Here is a 19,171-nt window from a genome sequence, read left to right as displayed (position 1 = left end):
AGTACACAAGAAACATAAGACGTTCGTGAGACCGTAATGATTGTTACAGGTATGTCCGATAGGATTTGGTAGCGGCTGGGTGTGTGGGTGAAATGGGTAGTAAGACTCTCGGGAGGTTGAGAGTACTATGTAAGGGTGAAAGGTATAAGTGATAAGAATGAAATATTGAGTCCATAAGAAAGTATGGATTGACAATATATGAATGCAATGCTTGAGTCCGCGAGACGGATTCAAGGATGAAAGATATGAATGCAATGCTTGAGTCCGCGAGACGGATTCAAGGATGAAAGATATGAATGCAATGCTTGAGTCCGCGAGACGGATTCAAGGATGAAAGATGTGAATGCAATGCTTGAATCCGCGAAACGGATTCAAAGAATGAAAGATACGAATGATGCAAATCCCTTGCGGATTTGGTTATGCTAAAGAAGGTTATGATAAGCTATGCAAATCGATCGGTTCAAGTTGAACAAGTCGAGTAAGGATAGGGTACCATCCGTTTAGAACGGGTGGTCGTGAATGCAATAATGAATGTATGAAGCTCAACCCGTTATACGGATAGAACGAAATATTTATGTTGAACACAATTAACACGATGTTACCGAGTCGTAAGTGGTATGCTTGAATCTCATTATGAGAATATATGCCATTACCCATTTAATTGGATACTCGAATGCGTAAAAGAAATGAAAGTATATAAGCGAATGGAACTAAAATGTTGGTATTGTAAGCGAAATAAGTATTATGACTAACCTTTAAAACAGTAAGGGTAAGTATTTGCAAGAAAACACTGGAACAGTGAAGCTATGAGGTCGTAAGCATGTTTGAATTGAAAAAGAGTACAAACGTGTACTTCGATACGCATGTATATAATAAGAAATAAGTGGCAGTTGACCCTGAAAAGTCAAACTGCAGAAGCTGAGAAATAATTTGGTTTCAAACCAAGGGAGTGCTAGAGAAGAAAGTAAATGTGTCGTGTAGTACACCAAATGAGTTAAAGAATTACGAAATAATGATTATGTGTTTACCCGTCAAGAACGGGTCAAACAATAAGAATGATATGTATATTAAAAAATGGTCATGTATTGACCCGGTATGAATAGGTTTAACACACTAGTGCTTTAAAAAGAATCTTGGAAGTAGTAATATGTAAACAAGGAGAAGTAATAAACATCATGTTTAAATGAACTTGAATGAAATGTGATAATCCCCAATCTTATAAATAGTATGGCAGATATCATAATGTGATAAACCTATCAAGGTCAGTGGAAGAATGTTCATAAGCGAAAGCTTGTCACACGGATGAACGAGGTCAATACGAAACATGGTATGGATGGTGACGAAGAGGACCGACTCGTTGCTGCATGTTCAAGTACTGCACCAAGGTAGTAAGGTTAGCAAATTATTTAATATATGAATGTACGATGCTCGAATCCCTCAAACCTACGCTCTCGTGAAAGTGTGTTCGTTTCTAAGCGCCACGCAAGTAAGTGATTTAAGGATTTCGAGCTATGCTTTTAGATGAAAACGGAAATGGGTTATGGATAAATTACTATTATAACCTGGGTTGGGACGTTATGGGTTGTTATGGAAGGTTTCGGGACTGCCCGAGACCATTTCAGGTTGGAAAAAGGACCCGGGAACAAAAAAAAAATTTGGTCAAACAGCGTCTGCACACCAGAGAGCCCGTCGGCGACGGCCTTTATGCCGTCGGCGACGGCACCCCTCCACCCGACGCGCTAACTGTCTGTCTACGGGCAATGTTCAGCGACGGGGCCTTCCCGAGCCCGTCGGCGACGGGTCCCCCTTATCTGCTTATGTTGAAATTGTTTGTTTATTAGGCTAAGGTCCTTAATTCAGTTCTAGCATTCATTAAACACTAAGAACACCCCAGATTGATTATGAAGCTAGGAAATTCAAGACAACTATCGTGTTTTAATGATGAATGTGTGGGAAGTTATGTATGCGAACGAATGAAATAAGTAACACATCTAGAATGTTTGTAAAGAAAGATTGGGTAAGTTTATAAAAGTTTTACACTATCATTGAAAAAGTACCTCCATATGAATAGGTATGATATGTTTAATGTGTACGAATGAACGAGATTGTATGCGGAAATGAATAAATTAATGATGATTAGGGATTGGCTTTCGCAAAGAAATTTAAAATCTTGATAAGTATAAATAATATGTCAGGATGCTAGTTTTAAATTATGGACTATGGGATGTGGATTAGCCAATTCCTCATAACATATTTATGTAAGTCGTCCAATGTAACTTGAATGAGTGGACGAACGAAGAATAAGACTAGACGGGTTGTAGAAGAAAAGAAAGAGGTTTCGGGACGAAACCTTCTTTAAGGGGGGTAGATTTGTAACGCCCCAAAATTCAAATTATCTAGTTGTTAATATGTTAGCACGTTTAAAAAAAAAGAAACAGAATAACTAGGTTATTAAACCTAGTTAAAAGTTTGGTTAAAATAAATAAGGATAAGAAATCTAGTTATATAATGAATAGGTTACAAACATGAGGGGTGGTTTTTGAATAAATAGAAAGATTATATATAAAATAAAAAAAAAAAACCCCAACTACCCATATCTGGGCGTGGAACGATCGAACAGAGAGGAGAAAGAAAGGGGTGAAACCCTAATTCATGAGCAGACCTTCAAATTGAAAAGGGAATTGAAGCCTAGTTGAATGCATGAACTAAGAATGATGATCCTCTAAGCATACCCAACATCAAGTAAGTCGAAATTTTCAATTTTGTGATGTTTGATTTTGTGGGTCTAGTGTAATTCGGGTATGTAATGCAAAAATTGGTATGAATAATGGTTGCTATGGTTGCTAAAACATCAAGAGATGTTAAATTTTGAATATGAGCATGGATTAGGCAAAACCCACTTGTATGTTAAAAGATGGTTAAAAAGTTGTGAAATTCTACTTGCAATTTAGATAAATGTTGATGATATTATGATTAATAGGTGATTTAGAACAATATGCATATGGCTAGGGTGGCAAATTGTGAAGTTGGGATTGCTTATGTGAATCAATGGGTGAACTAGTATCATCATGTAGAATATCAATCTTGCTTGAATTTGATGAGAATGAAGAATTATAGTGAAACCCATTTGTGCTAGTTGTATGGTGGAATCTAATAATTTTATGTTAGTGAAATTTATGTGAAATTGAAGTATGAATGTATGTTGGTTGGAATTCATGTTGAAATTGGTCATGGTTGAAGATGATTATGTGAATTGGTTGAATTCATGTATTAAGAGCTTGTACAATGTGTTTATAATGTTGTATGCACACCAAGCGTTTGATGAAATGCTTGAATCATTAGCTAATGCACACATACATTCACGCATGTGTAGTTTCAATGTGGTTCATGTTCTATGTAAGAATTTGTGAGAATTATTGTATCATATGGTCTTTGACATGTTTATGATGCTTAGCATAAATTGTGAACATGAATTGATGATTTAAAGTCGAGATTTAGTTCATAATTCCAAAGATTTACAAAGCTGATTGGAAGTAATTATTGTTGCGCACCTGTTTTGAAAAATTCGTATAAAATCAACCGTAGCTCGGTTTAAGGCATATGATATATCGTTGAAAAGGTTGTTTCGCATATTACATTTCATATTTGGTCATAAGAGGCTGGTTATGAGATTTAGTGGGTCAAAACAGCATGAAAAGTTAGTAAATTCGTTTTGACAGCAAGCTGTTTGGAAGCATTTCATCTTCTGTGCTGATTTTGTAAAAATCATATAAAATCATAGGAATGTCCGATTGTTACGATCTTTATATGCTTAGAAAGATCTCTGAGTGTAGATCATTTCATATTTGAACATGAAGAACTGAATCAGAAGATAAATGGGTTAAAATGTGTCGTGAACAGCTGCTGCGCAGAAAGTTGCTGCACAAATTTTAGTATAAATATTCAGTAAAAATAGTTGTATTGTTATGCACACTTGTATGAATCATGAACTACTGATTTTAATAAATTATTAGTAAGTTATTTGATTGTTTTAAGTGTCTAAAACACTTACCAACTAGTTTATGCATATAATTGCACCAACGGGTCGAAACGGGTTGTTGATAGAAAATAGTAGAATGGATGTGTAAAAAACCAAGGTGTTAAGAAATGGTATGAAATGTTTAACATATGAAGCAAGTTGCCTAACTTAGAAAAGGTTATCATTCTAAGTATGAAATTTTGAAAGAATAACGAACATGATGTAAATACATAATTATGCATGCTAGAAGCTCATGTATGACTGTTGTGATGATGGAATGATAAATTGTTAGATTGATTAGCATTGTAGTATTATGATACATGTTGAACTCGTTAAGCGATTGACACGTGAATAGAAGTGTGATTAGTGATGCGTATGATTATGTATACTAACTATTGAATGGATGTAATGGAATGAGATAATAGGAACGTGTCAAGGAGAGGTCAAGCATAGGAGGATAACGGGTCAAGATAAGGCAAGGTGACAAATACACTTATTGGAGTACAACTCGGGAATATTGTCAGGCAGCTGCCTGACACTTCCTCTATTAGAGCAACCAGTTTATTATTTTATATCCATTTTATAATCACGGTTTTGCCCCTCTTTAAACTTAACAATTTTGCAAAAATCATATAAAATCATAGGAAGGACCTGTGAGGTCGAGCCTTATATGCTCAAAAAGCTATTTAAACATACTACGTTTTGTGTTTGAACATGTTTGTTGAATTCGGATGTTAAACAGGCCAAAACAGTGCCCAAAGTCGGCAATACTGTTTTGACAGCAAGCTGTTTGGAAGCATTTCAGCTTCTGTGCTGATTTTGTAAAAATCATATAAAATCATAGGAACGTCCGATTGTTACGATCCTTATATGCTTAGAAAGGTCTCTGAGTGTAGATCATTTCATATTTGAACATGAAGAACTGAATCAGAAGATAAATGGGTTAAAATGTGTCGTGAACAGCTGCTGCGCAGAAAGTTGCTGCACATTTTTAGTATAAATATTAAGTAAAAATAGTTGTATTGTTATGCACACTTGTATGAATCATGAACTACTGATTTTAATAAATTATTAGTAAGTTATTTGATTGTTTTAAGTGTTTAAAACACTTACCAACTAGTTTATGCATATAATTGCACCAACGGGTCGAAACGGGTTGTTGATAGAAAATAGTAGAATGGATGTGTAAAAACCAAGGTGTTAAGAAATGGTATGAAATGTTTAACGTATGAAACAAGTTGTCTAACTTAGAAAATGTTATCATTCTAAGTATGGAATTTTGAAAGAATAATGAACATGATGTAAATACATAATTATGCACGCTAGAAGCTCATGTATGACTTTTGTGATGATGGAATGATAAATTGTTAGATTGATTAGCATTGTAGTATTATGATACATGTTGAACTCGTTAAGCGATTGACACGTGAATAGAAGTGTGATTAGTGATGCGTATGATTATGTATACTAACTATTGAATAGATGTCATGGAATGAGATAATAGGAACGTGTCAAGGAGAGCTCAAGCATAGGAGGATAACGGGTCAAGATAAGGCAAGGTGACAAATACACTTATTGGAGTACTCAAGGTAAGTGATTTCCGTAGTCACTTCTTAGTTTGTTTAAGTAATACAATGCTTTATTTAATTAGACATGATGTTTGATGTTAATTATGTGTTGAAGTCTTTCGTTGTGCATAATGGGAATAAAGTTGATTAAAACGCCCTTGATGGGTATGTTGGGCGAACAATCTTAAAAGTAGACTATAAGGAAGCTATTCGATTAGTGTAATGGTTATGGTCAAGTGTGAAAATGTGGAGTATGGTTTTGTATGTCATAAACCACTTAATGCGTAAATACCCATAACGGGTCAAAATAAGCTTTTGAGCGATAATGCGCTAAGAGTAGGCAAGACATCCAAGAATTCAATCCTTTATGATAAATAATGTTGATATTAAAAGGCTTATGAGGAGTCGAGGTTAAATAGCCAGATTATTTCTAATAAATGCAAGAACGGGTCAAAACTTGTAAAAAGGTAGTAAGTCGATAGTGCGTAAGATAAGAATTTTCTTAATCCGGGTATGGGTTTTCAAGTTTATATGATAGATTGTGAATTTACAAGCATGTAGGAAGAACAGGAGGTTAAACGGACAATCGGGTTAAAAGTTATGCGAGTTTTAGTGTGTTTGAACGATAAAAACAACACAGCATGAAAACCAGCATTTGAGAGGCCGTCGCCGACGCCCCCTAGGGCCGTCGCCGACGCCTCATGCAAAACTAGTTTTCTCCGACGCTCTAATTTGCTGTCTACGGACCCTCACCCGACGGACAAAACTAGAGGGCGTCGCCGACGGTCCGATGAGGCGTCGGCGACGGTGCCTCTGTTCCTGATTTCTGTTTTCGCCGTTTCGCGCTCCCGGGTGATCTTGTTTTCGACCCGTTGCTTCGTAAAGTTTCCAAAGGGCTTCGTAAACTTTGTTAGACTTAAGAAAGCACCAACCTTATTAAATAGGTAACTAAGAACTCAAGTTCATGTGAGGGTGTGGATCTATAAACAATTAAATTATGTGGTCGAATGTGTTAGAGCGTGTTATACGGGTGAGAAGATAAAACTCGTTCATAAGGATGCTTATAGATAAATTATTACGCGTGAATAAAGTACAATAATTGAAGGTGGTTGGGTGAGTATGACTCGAATGCTCGTATGGAGGCATATGATTGTAGAGTGTAAGAGTTAGTTACCAATGTTTATGTGAAGATGTAAGTTTTCAATACGTTGGGGAATAAGCGTTGCTAACTGTTTTGCTTTCGAGAATGGTCTTAGAAATGCAGGTATGTAAGTGATGTATTCACGAAGGTTGGAGTCTTGGTGTACGGAACGAATCCGAAGAACGTGCTATTGGGGTTCCATTCATTGATAGAAGACTATGTGATCATTAGTTACTATGAAATTGTTTAAAGTGTATAGTGTTACCATTTCACTAACATGTTGGTTATATATGGTGAACGCAGGTTAGTCAGATCATTATTATTACCATGGGAGATAAGTGGACAACGATCGAGTTGAAGACCATGGATTGTACGGGGAAGTGGCGATATAGATGTAATTATATGTTAATGTAGTTTTTGGTCTATAACGAAGGATGTATTTAAGTTAAAGAAAGATTGATTTAAATGATTTAAGGCAAAGGAAGAAATTTTATAGTTCATTTTCCGCTGCGTCGTTTTAGTCAAAACGTGATTAAGGGTCTAACAAGTTGGTATCAGAGCCCTGGTTTGAGAGAATCATGTAACAGGAGGTAAATACTTGAACTCAAACCGGTGTGCTCTTGTGACCAAGAACCCGTACAATCCAAGACTCGATCGAGGCCTAAAGACAAAAGCGAATGTAAGATTAGATTATGTATTTGAAGGAAACTAATAGTATGTTTTGTGAAGGGTAAGCGCAATTGTTGGAAGAGATGATCCGTGAATGCGGTCTAGGACCGGCATCGAGGCAAGTAATGAAACGAATTGACCCCAGGTATGTAAACCTAATGTATGGGCGTATGAAATGGTATGGCTAAGTAAGTGAAAGAAAAATTTTGAACAAATTATGATAACGACATGGTAAATAAGTTTTGAAAATGTTACACGAGCCGAAACTAAATTCTTCGGACATAAGGTGGCGATTACGCGAAGACACGAAACTAGTACGTGGAATGTGTACCTGGCCAGTACACAAGAAACGTATGACGTTCGTGAGACCGTGATAATTATTACAGGTATGTCCGATAGAGTTTGGTAGCAGCTAGGCGTGTGGGTGAAATGGGTAGTAAGACTCTCGGGGGATTGAGAGTACTTTGTAGGAATGAAAGATGTGAATGCAATGCTTGAATCCGCGAGACAGATTCACGAAATGAAATATGCGAATGTAATGCTTGAATCCGCGAGACGGATTCAAGGAATGAAATATGCGAATGCAATGCTTGAATCCGCGAGACAGATTCAAGGAATGAAATATGCGAATGCAATGCTTGAATCCACGAGACGGATTCAAGGAATGAAATATGCGAATGCAATGCTTGAATCCGCGAGACGGATTCAAGGAATGAAATATGCGAATGCAATGCTTGAATCCGCGAGACGGATTCAAGGAATGAAAGGCATGAACGAAATGATTGAATCCGCGAGACGGCTTCAAAGAATGAAAAAGGAGAATGCAATATTTGAATTCGTGAGACGGATTTAAAACATGAAAGGTACGAAAGGTATAAGTAAGGTGTTCGAATCCGCGAAACGGATTTAAGGTATAAACGAATAAAGCTAGTCTACTTGAGAAGAAGTCAATAGTCTGACCATAATTATGTCACACAAGTTATATAAGTAAACGTAAAGCAAATGAACAAAAGTATGATAGGAGTGAAAATATCCGAAGGTGTAAGTAATTACGAACCAGACAAGTAAATATTTCTTAAGTGATATGATTCAAACTATGCTTAAATTTTCATATATATATATATATATATATATATATATATATATATATATATATATATATATATATATATATATATATATATATATATATATATATATATATATATATATATATATATATATATATATATGAATGTATTTATGCGAATGCGTTGCATGCGGGAAGGTCGAAAGGATAAACGGGTCATGCGGGTCAGATGGCGATTGCCATTTGGGCTCGTTAGTTAATGTTTTGATATTTTAAGTTTTGTACTCGTAGGTGAGCTTGATGAATGGACACGCAATGTCACTAATCGGAAGAGAATGATCTTCGTAAGGTATGGATAACAAATCAACGGAATCTACTTCCGTCAGGTATGTATAAAAAGAGTTATAACTTAAATAGGAGGTTATGACTCGACTAGAGACTGATGTAATAGAATAGAATATATATATATATATATATATATATATATATATACAAACCAAAATGCAAAAATGTAGAATGAATTTCAAAATGTTCGTAATGATCGCCAAGTGGTATAGAACTTGAATGCTCGTAACTGTGGAAATCCTGATAGAATGTAAGAGATGACAAATATCGTAAGAAATACTAACCTTGATGCTCGGCTTGTTGGCCATGTTCATTTGAACAAGACATTGTAGAAAAGATACGCATGGCATAAATAACAAAAGTGACCATGGAAATAATGCCTAATTTTCGTGTTAAGTATGGATAAGTGAGTTTAAGAAGGGTGATTATAAGTAAGAATTGGCATATCGAAAGTCTATGATATGCGTATAATGATACGTCGACCCTTCTATGAAAGTGAAATGTAATTAGAAGTAACATTAGTAATGGGATGTTAAGGATGACTCAAAGCGAATAAAATGAAAGATCGTATATGATGTATGAGTACAATGAAATAAATCGATTTAGTTCGATTAGTAAATGTATGAATGTATTATGCTTAATTAGAAAGGTGGAAACAAGCCGCACACTTAGGTTTGTACGACTAATAATTGTATACAATTGGAATAAATTCGATGAATGAAACGCTAGTGATGATATGTGCTAAGAGCTAGTATTATAAAGTAAAAGACACTAATAAGAGCTCTGGAGCAGAATCTAACCTTAGTACTGGGGATGAACAACCCGAAAGGGGTAAGAGTAGAATTGGTTTGGTTCGAATGAGAAAGGTTTCGGGGACGAAACCTTCTGTAAGGGGGGTAGACTTGTAACATCCTGAAATTTTTAAAAAATCATAATATAATGTTTTGTTGTTAATGCTTTATAAAAGAAAGTGGTAAATGCAAGTTTTACCATATGAAAGTAAATAAGGTGCTAGTAATTTAAGTATTGACAAATAACTCCTCGAAAGTAACCAAGTTAGTGTGTGGGCCATTAAATGACAAAATAATGAGTTTAATCTCATTTATAAGAAATTAGAAACTTGAGGGACTATTTTGGGCATTATGAAAGATGAAATAAATAAATAACAATCAAAACACAAAACTCACACACTGATGTGTGTGAGTGTGTCGCCCAGACAAAGAAGAACAAAGGGGAAACCCTAGTTCATAATGAATCAGCCAAATGATAAGGAAATCGAAGATGAATAGGATGCATGTGTCAAGATTTTCGTTCTCCTATGTGTTCCTCACAAGCAAGTAAGTTAAATTTTATGATTTTATAATCTTGAATGAAGTGGGTTATGTTCCAATCCGCGAATTGGATTGAAATTAGAAAGAATACTTGTTAATACTATCGTGTTTAAGTTGATTTATGGTAGAATTTTGAGTTATCTTGATGATTTAGGATGAAACCCATGTGCATGCGTATGAAGATGATTATGATGAATATGTAGATGTGAAATTGTATTGTGTTGATGCATAAGATGTTATATGATAAACAAGATGTAGAATTAATGACAATATGATTTTGTTTGAATGTAATGGTTCATGAGATGAATTTGGGAAGAACATGCTTAAACCACTTGTACACTATGCTTGGAAAGTAGTTCGCACACCAAGTGTTTGATGAAATGCCTAGTATAGGTTAGTATGTGTTATCACTTATATGGAATGCTAATTAAATAGTAATGAAGGTGATCATGTATTATAAGTATGAAAAGTGCTTAGTTGTGATGTTGTGTACAAAATGACATGCTACGTGTATCGAGTAACAAAGCTGATTAGAATTAAAATTTGTTGCGCAACAATTTTTAATTCTAATCAGCTTTGTTACTCGATACACGTAGCATGTCATTTTGTACACAACATCACAACTAAGCACTTTTCATACTTATAATACATGATCACCTTCATTACTATTTAATTAGCATTCCATATAAGTGATAACACATACTAACCTATACTAGGCATTTCATCAAACACTTGGTGTGCGAACTACTTTCCAAGCATAGTGTACAAGTGGTTTAAGCATGTTCTTCCCAAATTCATCTCATGAACCATTACATTCAAACAAAATCATATTGTCATTAATTCTACATCTTGTTTATCATATAACATCTTATGCATCAACACAATACAATTTCACATCTACATATTCATCATAATCATCTTCATACTCATGCACATGGGTTTCATCCTAAATCATCAAGATAACTCAAAATTCTACCATAAATCAACTTAAACACGATAGTATTAACAAGTATTCTTTCCAATTTCAATCCAATTCGCGGATTGGAACATAACCCACTTCATTCAAGATTATAAAATCATAAAATTTAACTTACTTGCTTGTGAGGAACACATAGGAGAACGAAAATCTTGACACATGCATCCTATTCATCTTCGATTTCCTTATCATTTGGCTGATTCATTATGAACTAGGGTTTCCCCTTTGTTCTTCTTTGTCTGGGCGACACACTCACACACATCAGTGTGTGAGTTTTGTGTTTTAATTGTTATTTATTTATTTCATCTTTCATAATGCCCAAAATAGTCCCTCAAGTTTCTAATTTCTTATAAATGAGATTAAACTCATTATTTTGTCATTTAATGGCCCACACACTAACTTGGTTACTTTTGAGGATTTATTTGTCAATACTTAAATTACTAGCACCTTATTTACTTTCATATGGTAAAACTTGCATTTACCACTTTCTTTTATAAAGCATTAACAACAAAACATTATATTATGATTTTTTAAAAATTTCGGGGTGTTACAAACACACTTTTTCCAACATTAGTACTAAAAAGGGTTAGTTTTATGCCACATTTGATGTAATTTATATGTTGCATTTTGCGCACATTAGTCGACACGCGAGAAATTCCCATTTTATCTCTCTCATTATTATGAATTACCTCATAGGGCAACATTTCAAAATTCGTTGTATATTTGTCATTCCATGACTATATTACCATTTACCCATTTTTACCATCTATCATGGTTTTCCATCATTTTTACTTATTCCGAGCCGTATCAATTATGTCGGAACACCACATTTTAACCATTAGCTATAGATATATTCGTGACCCTTATAATAATTAGACATTCTATAAAAAGGGAGTGTAAGCTTCACTTACCTTGAAATCCGATTATGTTTTTCCATGCGTATTAGTTTCGTTTGACCCGCTTCTACCCAAGCTTCCACCTAGCTTTTCAAGCGTCAATCTACCTTTTATCATTTGCAAGGTGGTTAGATTAGTCATTATTATCAAGACTATCTCACCTTACGGACTTTATATTCAATTTACCAATTGATTTCATTATTGGTCAGTTTGACTTTTAGAAGTCAAACAACCTATAACATGAGCAATTACACAATTAAGTTCAACAATTCATTTAAGCAATTTGTCAAATATCCGATAGGTATTATTCTTACACTTCGGTTTTAACTAGTTTTCTCAACCAAGTTCATGAAACCGTAAATCGTTGAATTAACATAGTCTCAATCATCGTATGCTAATTTATCAATATTATACAAAAACTACGGATCGTTTAATCCCTATGGAACAACCCATTGCTTCACATGTATGAAATTTAACTGATTATCAAACTTAGCCAAAAGATTCTAGTATGCATATACACATTCATGATTTCAAGCAATCTATGAACATACATATAACAACAATTTCATCACATCATACAAAAACCCATTTCATTGTAAGTATGATCATATATTCAAACACCTAGGCTGTTCAAGTAGCCTCATGTTACTACCATATATGATGATTCTAAACACAAGTTCATCATTAACTTCATCAATTTATCAAAACCCATTTAACTAGGTGTGGTAATTCATCCAAACACCTAAATCATAGCAATTTCACTCAAAATTTTCACTTAGGGTTTATTCCTAAGCAAGTGTATATCTCTATCTTATCTCAATTTCTCATATTCATACATGGATTGCATCATGCAAAATTAACTAATTTTTCACAACTTCATGAATGTCAAAAATTCGACATACCTTACGATCCCCTTGACTTAGTGATCGTTTATATATATCCCAATCCGAATTTGGCCTTCGTTTGATCCTCCAATTTGAAGGTTTTGTTAAAATTAGGGTTAGGCTCCATGGGAGCTCCTTCTGCTCGATTCCAGAACACACACCTGGTGTGTGTTTATTTTTTTTTATTAAATAGAACTTGTTTCCTTTTTAACGATTTTGGTCCCTCAAGTTTAATTTTAATTGTAAGGGACTAGAACTCCATGTTTTATTACTTATTTACACCTCATTAACTAGGTTAATTATTCCTAGTTAACTTAATGGGTTTGGGAAGTTGTAACCTGTTATATTTTAAGATCCGTTAACTCTTTCATGTGTAAGGCCTCTTTCCAAAGTATTTATCCTCTTTCCAATTAATATTAGGTTTATTTATTTAAATTCCTAATATTTACCGGGTTAATTTTTACCACTAACGGTATTTTACCCGTCATTACTATTAACGTGGTTTGATTACCAAACCCGTTTTTGGGGTGTTACAAGTCTACCCCCCCCCCCTTAAAGAGGTTTCGTCCTCGAAACCTTATTTACATAGTTCATTAATTTAGACTATACGAACTTAGTTTCGTTTTCAAGGCATTCATTCATTCTTTTCGATCTAACGTTTTCATTTGTATTGACGCGTACGTCTTTCATGTATAAGGCCTTGCGGGCCGTTACTTTCGGCTTATATCCTTTATCTTTATTGACCGAGTTGTCACTTGACCACTTAGTCTCATCAGCCTGTTAACATGTTTATCCCGTTCTTGTCTTATATTAACGAGCGTTTGTATTTGTCATGACATTTTCTTAACTTTGAATAGTTTTACCGGCTGGACTAATTAGTCGCCGTCACTTCATACCCCGTTATCCGGGTATACTATTTTGCCATCTCCGGCCTTATGTGTGTTTAAGATTTTCTAAATCCCCTTATACTACTTATGTTTGTTTAAAACGTTGCTTTTGACTAAAAACTAAATTTATAGTTTACGTTTTCTCTGTCAACTCGTGTTAATTTCTCACATCAGGAAGTTTTATGTCCAAGGATTTATCCCCTTCCGTTGTCGTTTCGATAATGATTCGCCCTTTTGTGACGTAACACAATTTAAATAATTGTGGATTCTTTTGTCAATTTTGCCCGTTTAAATGTTTTAGTGAATTTCTTCACTTTTGTCCACCGGATCTTTCACAATCTCTTCGCTTAAACCCATTCAATTAACTTAGCGAAACCCATCGCTTTTATACTAACTTTACCTCCCGTTATTATTTTACGCGGGGAGTTATAACCACTTTCCTTGTTTTACGTTATTGACCCGTAGGTTCTTTCACATAGCCTCACAGGCTTTCTCCTTAGATTTCCACCTTCTACGGTAAAACCCCATCAGTTCGTTTCTTTCTACTCATGACCCGAGGGACTTTTTGGTCCCGTAGACTTAATCATTAATTATAATCTCGTAGGTTATGATGATCCGTAGATCATCTTCTATTCGAGTCTTTATTCAACTGTGTGTGTGTATATATATATATATATATAGCGTCAAAGCACCCCTTTTATGTTTTGAATTATTTACCTTTGCTTTTTGGATTTCATTCGACCTTGACCGTAGTCTAAAGCTACATTTGTTTTCTTTTAAATTATCTTTCCGACTTTATGAATTCTAACGTCATTTACACGTCGGTTTGTCCTACACTTACCGTTACCCGGTCTTTACCTATACTTCTCTACGACCTGTTACCCGGGTTCCTTATCTTAGTGTTTTTAACCTTCTTGTTTTGCTAGTTTGCGCGCTTTTCCTATCTACATTCCTTTATGACCCATCGCATAGGTTCATTAATATTTCGCGCTTCCATTATTCGGTTTGCGCTTACTTGTTCTACCAAGCTTTTATACTTTATTTATCTCGTTTGACTTATTCGTGTGAGGTTTTATTACTTATGAACGTCAAACTTCATTCTTTATTTGACCCGTTCATTTTTATGTCAAACTTTCCGGAGGGATGCACGAGCCAAAGCCTATGTACGGCGTTCCCACACTTTCAAAACCTCGAAGACGCTTTTGTACCTAAGAAGAGAGACGGAGTAGGTAACAAAATTAGATTCACCCGATTCTCGTTTGTTCACCAGAGATGCATGTTCTGATAACTCTAAACAAGATACTGGGAGAGTTTCAGTGTTCAATAGGTTGACAGAACCTACTACCCTTCCCCAGCGGACAAAGGAAAGGGCCGATCAAACTCAAAAAACGAACATCCATGTCGCAGATACTGGCAACGCATTTAAAACAGCAGTTCATGACAGGACCAACAAAGTGACCATTGAATTGCCTCATATGAAGACGGAGGCAAGTGAGAAATGAATTTTTAGGTCGTTAATTGGGAATGTAAAGGAGCTGGTGATCTTAGATAAACAGAAAAAAGTCATGTATGAAGCAAAAAAGACGGGAACAGAGATACGCTACATGGGAGGTCTGAAAGTCCTGATAACCTTCCCCTTGAAGGAAGAGGCAGATGATTTTCTCAAAACCAGGTATGATCACTGGTCAGTCTGGTTTTCTAGGTTGTATGTATGGGAAAGAGTACCCCCCCCCATATTCGAAATACTAGCATGGATTAAAGTCACCGGAGTCCCATTTAACAAAATTAGAGAAAGGTGTGGCAAGTTAGCTCTTCGTTCGGAGGAATCGGTTAGCTCGAATGATATTTTAGAAAACCTGAGGGTTGTGGTTACGAACTCAGGTAAGAAAATCACCCTCGAGATGGATCTTGCTTGGAGAGATCAGAAGTTCCTAATTTGGGTGGAGAAGGTTGAAAACCACTGGACACCCTCCTTCCTAGTAGAGTCAGTCAAAAATCAGGAATCTCCGGCAATGTCCCCGGCGAGAAGCTCAAAAGGTGATACGGCAGCAGATATTGAAAGGTCGGCCGACGTTCCAAGCTGGGTGGGAAAGGAGAAGCGCAATAATTGCAGGAGAGAGAACAACGAGCTACACAACCCGAGGCTGATTGAAGAAGAGATAAAGGAGACCCAACTGCTAGCGTCTCCACGTCTAACGTAAATCCCACTAGGCGTTTGATCAATGAATTCCCTGACACCCCAAATGGGCCTTCGCCCAATACCCTCAATGATAACAGGCCCAACTACGTGACATTAAGGCCCAAGGACAAGAAGAAAAAAACAGCCCAAGTGAAGCACTTTATAACACCAGACCTTAACAATGAGGTGGATTTGGACCTTTTTAACCCGGAGGAGACCATCATAAAAGACGCTAAGGAACATCGAAGAGCAAGAACGGCTGAGGTTAAGAATCAGAAAACTCAGAAGAGGGAAAGGAGCTCCCATGAGGCGACAAACTGTAACACGATGGCATCACCAAGGATCCATGCATGCGATGATTTTGAATCTGAACTAGAGGCAACAACAACGTATAGCCTATGCCTAGGAATCGATTTGGGAGATTTCAATAACCAGGGCAGAAAATTATTTAAAGGAGAAAGGGAGACAACCAATGATGAATGAATTTTCTATCGCTAAACATCAAGGGGGTTATCGGGTCAGGTAAAGCCGACTGGGTGAGATGTTTGAAAAGGGAGAACCATTTTTCTATCCTCGGTCTACAAGAAACACATAAAGCAGGATTGCCTATGTCGTTTTGGTGTAGATTCTGGGATAAAAGCCCTAAGGAGGTTGACGTGGTTGATGCTATAGGAAGATCTGGGGGTCGTTTGCATTTGGGACCCCAAGGTCTTCTCAGTTACTAATGTGGTCAAAGGACAATGTTACTTGTTACTTGGGAGGAGATAATTTCCCTAAAATCAATGACCTCTGGCCTTTGGGTCTCATTCGGAGACTTCAATTATGTCCGTTCCAAGGAGGAAATGATAAGCTCATGTTTTGACCTTGGAGTCGTTGTAGCATTCAATGACTTTATCTCACAAACAGGATGGATGGAACTCGGCTAGGCTTATGCTTCTCAAGAAAGGTACATCCGATCACCGCCCTCTTCTGTTGTCCTGCATGAGCAGCGCTTTTGGTCCCCCCCCCCTTTAAGTTATACAATAGCTAGCTTAGGGCTGGGGAACTAAATACCATTGTTAAGAGATACGTGGGAAGCGTAGCTGTGGATATCAAAGGTGACGCTAATCTGGCCAATATTCTAAGAAATATAAAGAGGGATATAAAAAGATGAAGGGAGGAGGTCAGGGTTCTTGAAGGGAAAGAGGTTGTGGTAATTAAAATTTTTTTGGAGGATTTGGACAATCTGGTTGAGGTGGCGAAGTTGATACATTTAAGCTCTTTTAATCCTGAAAATCAAAAGTATGCAAAGAAACACACTTTTTCCAACATTAGTACTCAAAAGGGTTGATTTTATATGTTGCATTTGGTGCATATCTATCTATCTATCAATATATCTATATATATATATATATATAGGGTAGGGCTATATAGAAAACCCTATATAGATAAAAAAACCCTAGAAAACCCAACCTCCCGACATTTTTTTTTTGAAAAAAAAATAACACATGTAATATACATGTTTTTAAGAGTTTTGGGCCAAAAAAATCAAAAAAGCGCCGAAGGGATAATTTAAAAAAAATCAGCAATTTCTGTCTTTTGTGCCTAACACATGTTAGGCAACCGGACATTGCTGAAATTTGTTTATTTTTTTTTAAATCCCTTCGGCGCTTTTTTTGTTTTTTTTGGCCCAAAACACTTTAAAACATGTATATTACATGTGTTATTTTTTTCAAAAAAAAAAATGTCCGGAGGTTGGGTAAAAATGGGGGGAGATTTGAGTTTCCAGAGTTTTCTAAAAATTTAAGGGTTTTTGTCTAGCATTACCCTGTATATATATATATAGGGGAAGGTTCAAATGAAACCACTTTTATTGTGAAAACTCGAAAACTATATAAAAAAAAGCCTAAAAAACACACCAAAAATTTATTTTTTTTACAATTTTTTTATTAAAAATCGCTATTTTTTATATATAAAAAAACTTTTTTTCGAAAAAAAAAATTGTAGTACACTTGTGTAATATTACACATACACATGTGTACTACAAAAAATTCTTTTTCTTTTTTTCGAAAAAGATTTTGGTATGTGTTTTTGGCTTTTTTAATTAGTTTTTGAGTTTTCATAATAACTAGTGGTTTTCATTTGAACCATCCCCTATATATATATATATATATATATATATATATATATATATATATATATATATATATATATATATATATATATATAGGGGATGGTTCAAATGAAAACAACTTTATCGCGAAAACTCGAAAACTAACTAAAAAAGTCTAAAAAACACACAATTTTTTTTTTCAATTTCTATATTAAAAATCGCTAGTTTTTTTATATAAAAAAAACTTTTTTTCAAAAAAAAAAATTGTAGTGCACATGTTTAATAATTCACATGTGTAGTACACATACACATGTGCACTATATTTTTTTTTTTTTTGAAAAAAAAGTTTTTTTTATATACCTAAAATAGAGAAAATTGGTATGCAAAAAAAATTTGGTATGTTTTTTAGACTTTTTTAGTTAGTTTTCGAGTTTTCGCGATAACTAGTGGTTTTCATTTGAACCTTCCCCTATATATATAGAGAGAGAGAAAAACATGTTTAAAAATATAAACGGACATTTAAATACACAATACCCTTATGAATACCTAGACCAAGTTCCCATATTTGACATCTCATAACAACACACAACTCCCACCTTAACCATATGTCATCTAGTCCTTAACCTGTCTGATCGCTGATCATAATTGATCGCCATTGTGTGGTTGTGGCGAAAATACATAAATAGCAATATAATAGACATAACAAAGTAGAAATAGCAGTCAAAAGTATATCAATAGACTCTAGCTCTGGTGCGACATGACAAAATGATGGGAACTTACATCGCTACTAGAACTCTTATGAAGATTAGAAAGTAGTGATTACAAGGGTTTGCACTTGTCGGAGGGGAAAGAGTTCTTGTGGAGCGGTAAGGTCACAAAAATTTGTGAACCCGCTAGAATATTAAAGTTGCCATAAAACATAAAAAAAGGAAGATAGAAATGGAGAGAGGGAGGGAGAGTGATGTAGAGAGAGAGATATTGTATGGTCTAGCGAGAGTCTTCACGATATTGTCCAAAGAGACATGAAGAAAATAAGGTAAAAGGTGAGATAATTGGGAGAGAAATGTCAGGTAAATAATAACTTGTTGTGCTCCTTTTTCTTATGTACAACATATT

The 19,171-nt window shown here is 35.3% G+C and overlaps 1 long non-coding RNA gene across 2 annotated transcripts; it reads left to right on the top strand.

The window, feature by feature from the left end:
- The first annotated feature begins 2,592 nt into the window (after positions 1-2,592).
- LOC110886719 lies at positions 2,593-8,060 on the top strand. 2 transcript variants are annotated; one of them, XR_004869990.1, is made up of 3 exons: positions 2,593-2,742; positions 5,523-5,607; positions 7,457-8,060. It is a non-coding gene; the product is annotated as an uncharacterized LOC110886719 (long non-coding RNA). The 2 variants fall into 2 exon arrangements; XR_002562946.2 differs by lacking the exon at positions 7,457-8,060 and adding an exon at positions 7,031-7,419 and having other exon boundaries at positions 2,597-2,742.
- The last annotated feature ends 11,111 nt before the right edge of the window (positions 8,061-19,171 follow it).

This window comes from Helianthus annuus, chromosome 10 (genome assembly GCF_002127325.2).
Source record: "Helianthus annuus cultivar XRQ/B chromosome 10, HanXRQr2.0-SUNRISE, whole genome shotgun sequence".
Taxonomy (NCBI): Eukaryota; Viridiplantae; Streptophyta; class Magnoliopsida; order Asterales; family Asteraceae; genus Helianthus; species Helianthus annuus.
The sequence above is the reverse complement of the archived record's forward strand: the minus strand, read 5'-3'. Positions and strand labels throughout refer to the sequence as shown.